The following is a 9,956-nucleotide window of genomic DNA, read 5'->3' as shown; positions in this document are numbered from 1 at the left end:
ATATAGATATATATACTAGAATAGAATCGTATACGCCTGTCGTTATTTTATACTCGATATTATATATTCTCTCATTAATTATACATTAAAGAAACGTGAAGATCGCGCAGCTGAACGATAGCAAGTTCATCGGCATTGCCATCTACAACGTCGCCCTGCTAAGCGGCATCGGTGCGCCAGTAGTCGCCTTCCTGGAAGAGGAGAATAACGTCGCCTACGCACTGGTCGGTGTCTTCATTCTGCTCGCGACAACCTGCACCCTCGCCATCGTCTTTCTGCCAAAGGTATCTTGCTAGCCGTCTTGCGCGACATCGCCCGCCAATCTGATCGGAGCCGATGTGTCTTTACGTGCGACTGCCTTGCAAGCCATTGCAAAGATATAATTCTAAGTAGCTTTGCATGTCCACTATAGTAACCACGTCAGGTAAGTCTAATATGGCCCGCATTTATGCCCAAATAGCTACGCCGTGTTAGTGTCAGCTAACCTGTATTCATAACGGTATATTATCAACATAACTATATAATAACTCTAGNCCATCCACCACGAATTTCAAAAACAAAATTGCAAATAAAATATACAGTTCAAGAAGCTGAAGAAATCTTGCGATTAGCCTAGCATTAGCAGTTTATTTTGGTGTAGACGTCGCGATGCAGCGCAATGCAACACACACCTACCCACAAACCAGCCAGACGCGTGCGCATCGAGCAAACAAAGGCCAAATATCAGACTGGTTATTACACTAAATTAAAGCGAAGATTCGCGTGACAGACTCTACTAGCCAACATATTATCATAGGCATTAAAAATAACAACGGATAGACACGCATAATATGTCAGTACATTAAATCTGTTATCGGATATGCAATATCGCCAGTCTGGCGTTTAGGTGCAGTTCCGTCTTACTGAAAACGTGTTAATTGTTAATAATGGTTAGTGCACAGAGAGTATCACTCATTATCTTATGAATTATAAATGATTTTTGCTGTAAAAAACAAGTTTTTGACAGATCTCAATAAAATTAAGAACCTTAAGCCTAGAAATATATTTTAATAAAAATAAGAAATTTATATTTTTTATGATTTGTTGCTTTTATATTTAATAGCAGGTTCACCCCAGTAATACTAATAATATTAGTTGTATGCCATACGCTACACACGGCACACACACACCACACACACACGACACACACACACAACACAACACACACACACACGACACACACACACACACACACATATACACAGCACACACATACACACACACACCACACACACACACACACACACACAACACACCACGCCACGCACGCACGCACGCACGCACGCATGCACGCACACACACACACACACAAACGCACACACACACACACAAACACCCGTCCTTAAAACGTCCGCTTGGCTGCAAGCAAAGAACTTGTAACCAAAACTTTTGCGCCATCGTATGAAACAAATAGGCAAAACAAAAACAGCCAAAAGACGTTATTTCCTTTTCTTTATTCGCAGATACGACAAAAGTCCCATAACTATATGTAACATATTTTGGTTTATACGCTCTGATCATGACTGTTTCATGCCTTACAATATGAACGGGCGACATAAACGCGTATTTCGCTTAAACTTTCCTTGTTTTAATAGTATATAGGAACAGGAGTGTCATAATATATAGACTAATTGTTTCATAATATAGTCCAATAATATACCAATACCATTCCACTCCTGATAGAACCAGGGGCATTTACTTTAGCCGTGCTAATTTACCTTTTTTCTAATGGTTACTCCTTCACATGCACATGGTGCGTGAAATTGTGTACACTTACGTTCCACAAAAACTTTCCGTATGTGCAGAAATGACCTTTCTGCGCCGCAGGTTGAGTAAATTGGTAAAAGTTGTGATATTTAGGAAACTATTACAGACTTTCAGAGAGCCGTCTAAGCTTAAGCCGTTTGTTGCCGCGGTAAATCAAAAATCACCACAAACACGCTAAATTGTAGTAAGAGTATTCGACGGCATCATTGTCAGGGGTTATTTCTGACGATCGAGTGCTTCACCGATATGAAACAGGCAATTTAAAGTTAATCCATAGCACGCATTTAAAACGCCAAACAAAACTATAGCCGCAGACGGAATCAATGAACATAATATGAATCCAGGTTTTTTGGAACGTTGCTGATGCTGCACCCTTTCCAATCTTCGCAATGATCGTAGTTTGTCGAGATAATAAGAGTGTATGTGGGTAAATCGAAAGACTAAAGGACGGGATATATATATTAGAGAGAGAGAGAGAAAGAGAGAAGAGAAGAAGACGAGACGTCGAGAGAGAGAGAGAGAGGGAAGGAAGAGCAAGAGAGAGAGGAGAGAGATGGACGACGAGAGAGGAGAGAGAGAGAGAGAGAGAAAGAACGAGAGAGAATATGAAGCAAGATTTAATTAATTTATGTATATTTATCCCAAAGATCTAGATTCTCGACGAGATCGTCTTGAAACACAGTTTGCGTAGGCCTACGTGAACTGTAATCAATACCTGATGTTAGACATAGTAATATATATATATCTACTATATTATATAATATATATATAATATATATATATACTAGTATATCGTATATATATATAATATATATATATATATATACATATATATATATACGTTTGTTTGAGATTACAGTTGGTGACATTTGTCTTTAATTGTTAGTTATCGCATTTACACGCCATAACTTTCAACGTTTATACTTGACCATGCTATAGCATTTAATTAGCAAACTTGCCAGCACATGGCACTGCAAATGATAGTGTAGTATGTTAAATTCAGCATTAACATTAGGAAAGTCGAGTATGCTCTAGGAACAATATTGTTCAGCGCTATGACGACGCCTTAATTTTACTCAGTTGAATTACTGTTATCGGCGAGCGGGAATATATATGTTTATTCACTCTATTCATTCACTCCTGCCTGGTTCATTATAGTACATCTCTGTGGTCTACCTCATAAAACCGATAAGTGCCTGCCAATCTGTAAGCAAGCATAAAATATTTAAAGTAATTGCATGTGCGTAGACACAATTTGTTTAAAGTGCCTTGCGATCTTGAAATAACTGCGGTACATTCATTGACATCGAATCAACACACGCATATGCGCGCACACCCGCCGTGCGAGCACGACGCGCATGTGCGCATGTGCGTGATGTTATTTCCTAGTTCTAGGTTCTTAGCCTTCCTAGTTCATTAATACTCTGACATTACATTATTAAACTCTCCAACAAGCTAGAGTCATAGCATGTGCACTATCCACAACCTCGTTCTACATCTGTTTTCTATGGTGAAATAAAGTGAACCTACTCGCTAATGGCGCTGCCTCTGAAATTAATGAAATGCCGCTCTCTAAAATAAGCGAATGATGGTCTATAAAATAAGTAAGCTGGACTCTTATATTAATTTAAACTCTCTACTTAACAAGTTGAAATGTGATTGTAAAAAATTGTCCACAGATGTAGAGCCAAGTTGTGAATGGTGCACATGCTATTCTCTAGCTATGTATAGAGTATAAAGTGTTAATGTAAGAGTCCACTTACTTATTTTTATAGAGCCCATTTCGCTTATTTTTAACCCGATTTCCATTATTCAGAGCAGCGCCATTAGGCGAGTAGCTCACTTTTTATTTCACGCATAGAAACAGATGTGAGAACAGCGTTGTGGATGGACACATGCTCATTTTACTCTAGCTTGTGGAGAGGCCTATAAAAATGCTAATGAGCAGTCCACTTACCTTATTTTTTAGTACCCATTTCCCTTATTTTTTAGACCCATTTCATTATCAGAAGCAGACCATTAGGCGAGTAGTCACCTTAATTCACATAGAAACAGATGTAGAAACAGGTTGTGGATGTGCACATGCCTAGTACTCTAGCTTGTGGAGAGTTTGAATGGATGTAAGAGTCCACTTACTTATTTTTGAAAATAAGGAACTAGGAACTAGAAAATAGTTTCACGCCACATATACATGCTGCGCTACTCGCGTACGTAAATTGGTAAATGCGACGCCCGTATAAATACGCTGCTTACACAAGTGTAACCACAAACTAGCGAAGGGCAGCCCACAAAATAGCATTCTATGATAATACGATTTGCAAAATATCATGCGGCTGTTTAATTGCCGCAAATATATTGCCGCCACGTAAACGCAATTGTGCCTAATAAGCTATTGCCGGCGAAAAATAATCGAAAGAACACGACAGGAATTATTTGCGATATATCAACATCTTAATACACGTCACGCCATTTCGCTAAAGTAACTAATATGAACAGCAGAAAACTACGATGAAAGGACGATGTTTTGAATCACAGTGCAGTAGGACGCTGGCAAAGAATGATGGGTGATTACCGCATTATTGATGCTAATTTCGTTTGATCAGACCGCATGCAACCTTCCAGTGCGTTCTGGCCAAGGAAACAGTCAGGGGCATAAGAGGGGTTTATGTACGAACAGTCCAGAAGTCTCATGCGAAATGCGAAATGCGAAGTATGCTAAATGCGAAATCTGAGCAACCAATCAGAGAATGTGTTGCGTCTTGACGGAATCGCTTATGGCCGGGTCATTAATACTACAAAGACAAAGATGGCGCCAATCTCTATTACAGAAGAATGAGGTGTGACGACTAATGGGAAGTCTACCTGTACTGTTGTAGCAACAAAATATGCACACCTCAAAAACCTTTGATGACGTGTACATCTGTCCTAGTTGATTAAAGATTTTATAACAAGCTTTATGCCAACGGTAAAAAACCCACGATTTTCCAATGAATGTGACGGTGATTGTTTTACCCTCCTTGTTTGTAATTCGAGATGGTCGCCATCTTGTCTTTAGTTCGCTAATTTAATACCGGCCATGCGACGTGGGTCGAAGACCAACACGATCTTTGAGTTGGTTGGCCTTTCGAGATTCGAATTTCGCGAATTTCGCATTTCGCATTTCGACATTCGCATTCGCATTCGCAGAAAAATTAGCCTACTAAGTGATTGGCCAAGTTTTTCGTTTGAATTGAAATAATTTGCACTACACACTAGAAAATGCATCTTTTTAGTGCTCCCGTCAGTGTTTCACCTATAGACCAGCGTAATTTTCATCTCGGATTTTGCATTTCGCATTTCGCACGTCGCAGCTTCGGCATCTTCGCCATTTCGCATTTCGCATTGCAGTTTCGCATTTCGCATTCGCATTCGCATTTCGCATTTCGCATGAGCCTCTGAGCTTCGGTAGTTAATGGGCAGTGGGTCATATTAAGTCGCGTATAACAACCGACTTGGAACCAGCCTAATACGTTAAATGTGTAATTCAACACTGGACGACAAACAATGAAAGATGCATATCTCTGTTTCAAATTAGTGCGTGAAGGTCTAGCCATAAAAGGTGGAAATCATATCACAAGCTGGTAGTACAGTCCCTTTATGCTAGCGCAACACTAACGATTTTGCTCGGTCCCGCAGTCTAAGCCCTGCGGGCACCATAACGCTCGCAGCAGATGGCGATTCGCTCTTGGCTCAATTTTCTTGCAGCGCGGCGCGCGGCGGTCGGATGACCACACACACTATAGCCGTAGTCGCCGTGCGTAAGCCTCGCACACTATACGACCCACTCCACTCCCGATTCAAAATTCTAATCGGCCCAAAATGACCTCCCGATCCAGACGTAAGCCTCCCGATCCAGACCTAAGCCTTTCAATCCCGCTCGGGTCGTATGGTGTGCGGCTAGCAAGTTTTACAACAACTTCAAATTACAATATCCTAAATAGATTTCGTGTATAACGTATTTGAGATAAGCCGTCGGATCACAGTGCCACGATCGTGGATGTGCATCACAAATGGGTATACGGTGCCACAAAGCATCTGTGCATCGAAAAGCAAAGTTTGCGTATGTATTCGAACGAAATTACACGGTCTTTTAAACCTCTATTGATCCTTAGCTATAATTACTCCATGACATCGACTCTTGCTAAAGTGATTATCAGGCTAACAGCTAATATAATAATTATAACTTGCAAATTAAAGAAATATATCTGGACGGAATGTTTGTTTGTTAATGAGGATCGTATGTTTCTTATAAAAAACAACAGAAATGTAACCTTAGAGAGGAATTTTTACATGGTGAAAATTAAATATGATAATAATTATGTATAACCAAGGGTTCTATTGGGGAGTTAATTATTTAATAATATTATACAGTAATTTCAGATAACCGGATGTATTTATTGCATATATACAACACTATACTGTGTTAACCTGATTAAAATGTGCTTATCTTGCTTTTGTATATTGACACCAGTGCAGGTTAATAAGAAGAATTATTACATTGTTATGTGCGTAGCTAGACCCCACACGTAAAAACAACTGTAAGTGTAAGTCGTATATCTAACAGCTTGTTCTGAGGAATCGTGAGCATTTAGCTTCCCTCTAAACATGGGATAAAACTGGAAACTAAACTTTATGAAAGAGGTGCTCTTCATCGGTAGTAATTAATAATACGTGCTTACTTCTTCGTGTGATATTAGAAGCGCCGGTGGCGTCTATATTTCCACCGATATACCAATACATTGCACTATATCGGGTTTCGGCCCAACTAACCACGCCTGTTGATTGACGCTTACGAGTTTTTCGCGCATTAAATGCTACTATAATGCGCATGGGTGTTTGCCGTTCAGCAGAAATATCGTACAAATATCGGCGTTAACGCACACGGTTAATCTCTGCTCAGTAGCTATACCTGAATGGCTTCGTAATCGCTTGACCTTGACCTACATGATAGCAGGCGCGGTATTCCAGCGCGGTGCCTTATTTCCTGGAGCCGTGCAGCATACGACGTGATCGAGCTTACGGGGGCGTGATAGAAACTCCGGTGGCAAATTTCGGGAAAAGACGATTCATGAAAAGGACTTTCTATTGTTCGTTGCATGTAACGGTGCTCGCAATTGCGGCTAGGGAAAGTTCTACCGCCTGGAGGCAAAATTCGCAGAACTGTAGATGTGGGGATTGTTGCTCTCTAGTGGTACATTTCACGGATTTTTTTTCTTCTTGCTATTTTTTGTGTTGTTCTTTTTTGCGTCGCCACTGCCGGATGCTTGAGGCTCACCCGCTTCCTGCAGCCGTTGCTTCAACCTCACGATCTCGAGCTCTTTCTGTGTAGTAGAAAACGCAGATAAAATAATAGAAACAAGTATTCCCTACCGGGGCGATCATATTTAGTAAAACAGGTGTGACGAATCTTCGCGATTCACGCAGCAACTTTAATATAAAAACTAGCTAGAGCCATCCTGTATCAATAACGAACCATTGCATTTTAACTATAGACTTTATATTATATTGGAGAATATGCTCAACGTGACATGCCGTGTGTATTGCCTGCGTTACTAAATTAGGTAGTTTGCATTTGAGTTTGTTTCTGCTCTGTAATTTAGAGGCGCGTTTGTTTGGGGAATCAACTGCATTCGATCCACTTGATCTGTTGTTGATCACTTGATCTCGATCCACTAATGTGTTGACGAGTTGGGTTCAAAGGAAATACAATATGGCGGTAGGCCTACATGTCTCAGCCATTTATTGCTGAAGCATTGGATGCGCGATTGTACTTATTTGAGCGAATCGGGACCAACTGATCCAGATCAGACGTGTCCGTCCCAAACAAACAAGCCTAACGTTTATTACTCTGTCTCGTATTCTTGACGAACCTGCACGATAACCTTCTGCAGACGCGCGAACTGGGCCTCGACCTTTGCCTGACCTTCACCCAGACCATCGGCTAGCGCTTCGCCGTCGGTGACGGCGGTAGTGTACGTGACCATCGTCGGCGCGTTTGCCGTCCGCAGATCCACGGCGTTGTGATGACGTAACTGATAGATCTGAGAGCGACAATATTTACTGGTTACGCGTGCGATGAAGCGCCCTCTCACGGTGGTTCTGTAACTATATATAAATATTACCCTGGTACCCGGCGTTGCACGGGCACTTTTTAAAACAAATGCCGCCACATATAGGCCTACTTACTTAATTATAAAATATTTTCACCCCCCCCCCTTCACCCATACGATCCTCATCAGAAAGGAAAGAGAACGTACTGGATTCACAATCTAAACACTATCCAGACACACGGACTCAATCTACGGGTAGAGATTCCGAGATGGATAGAAGACAGTAATCACCCTCCCACCAGCATGGCATCAAGAGCGTATTAAGAATTCTTAATACGCTCTTGTTGGTATACACGCAAGACTAATTTTCAGCCGACACTCTAGGGTAGCGGGTGGCTCGGTTTATCTTTTTTATAACTTTATTTACTTAATTCTAAGGATAGATTCGTAACAGAGAAATAAACAATAAGAAATATTCTGACAAAATTTTGACAGTTTGAACGATTCCTTGATTCTGTGTAGTCAAAGCTTTTGGATATACAACATTGTTAAGAAATTGTGCCAAGTTATTATGAATATGCCTCTCTGGCTTTGCAAGCCTCGTCTCGCCTTTTAAATACACAATTTGTGACATCTGTCACGTGTCTCTCTTATCATTGGGATTCGCTAAACTAAACTAAATACATAGGTCAATAAACTAAACACGTCAATATAGCACAGTATCAGTTCAGGGTCATGTTCATCGTAAAATAATGAACAGATTTAAAAAAGTAAATGTTTCTCCAAACGTATGGATATTACCTCATTCTAACCAAATTATTTGGTCAAGTTGCCAGAGATATGCACCAGTGAAGTCACCATAGATGACATTATCAAAAAGATTAATAGCACCTGATTTTAACAATCTGAATTCTTTATACCATGTTATACATTATATCCGAATGTATACACAGACAAATTACAATTTTAAAAATACAAATGATCGAAAATTAACCACTAAAAGTGTGTGTTGTGTGGCTTTTGAGACTCAAGTGACAACTGGGTGCATACTAAAAAATTGTATAAATTATGCATAGTTTAACCTGGTATTAACAAAGTTAGGCTTTTGTCCGCTAGATGGCTACATTCGTGGGAATTTGGCTGTTCTACTTTTCTGACATCACCCCATTGCTAAAATTATCGCCCGTATTAAGGCCTATTTATCGTCATTATAACTACAAATATGTGTGGATTTAACAAATATGGATAAGCCTATGTTGGTGTCCGACTCACGGGCTATACACTGAGATCGGTGGCGTGGGCTTGATGCTCACCGCGGCGAAGATTACCGCGTCAGAAAATCTGCCTCTCCTCTCTTTTAAGATAGATACGTCTAGTCACACTTCGTACACATGCCGGTTACACACATACTGGTGAAAATACACAGCGGCTGAAACTTGCATGGAACTACCGCTCGCATATGAACTGCCAGCCTAGGTAGGTAGGTAGTAGGTACACAGGCCAACTTAAATTTCCATGGGCTTAATATATCAGTTTGGAATTCTCGTTAGGTGATACGTGCATGGTGATGCTATTTGGCTTGAACTATTCGTCAACCTACACATTCACGGCGTCAGCATGCAAACATAAATACACGTAAACTTACACTCACATGGAGTTATCAGGAGTGTATATGTATATATATATATAGAGATAAATAAGCGACCAGAGCGTATACGATTCTATTCCTATTTATATATATATATATAGATACTATATATATATATATATTGATGTGTGTGTGTGTGGTGTGTGGTGTGTGTGTGTGTGTGTTGTGGTGTAGTGTTGTGTCATGTGTGCTGTGTGTGTGTGTGTGTGTGTGTGTGTCGGTGCTGTTGTGTGTGTGGTGTGTGGTGTGTGTGTGTGTGTGTGTGTGTGTGCGTGTGTGTTTGTGCATGTGTGTGTGTGTGCGTTGCGTGCGTCGCGTCGTGCGCTGCGTGCGTGCGTGCGTGTGTGTGTGTGAGGTACGTGTGCTGTGTGTGTGTGTGTGCTGCGTGCGTGGTAGGGTTTACGGCTGTGTGT

Source organism: Priapulus caudatus, unplaced genomic scaffold (genome assembly GCF_000485595.1).
Source record: "Priapulus caudatus unplaced genomic scaffold, Priapulus_caudatus-5.0.1 Scaffold1033, whole genome shotgun sequence".
NCBI lineage: Eukaryota > Metazoa > Priapulida > Priapulimorpha > Priapulimorphida > Priapulidae > Priapulus > Priapulus caudatus.
Note: the sequence above shows the minus strand (reverse complement) of the source record.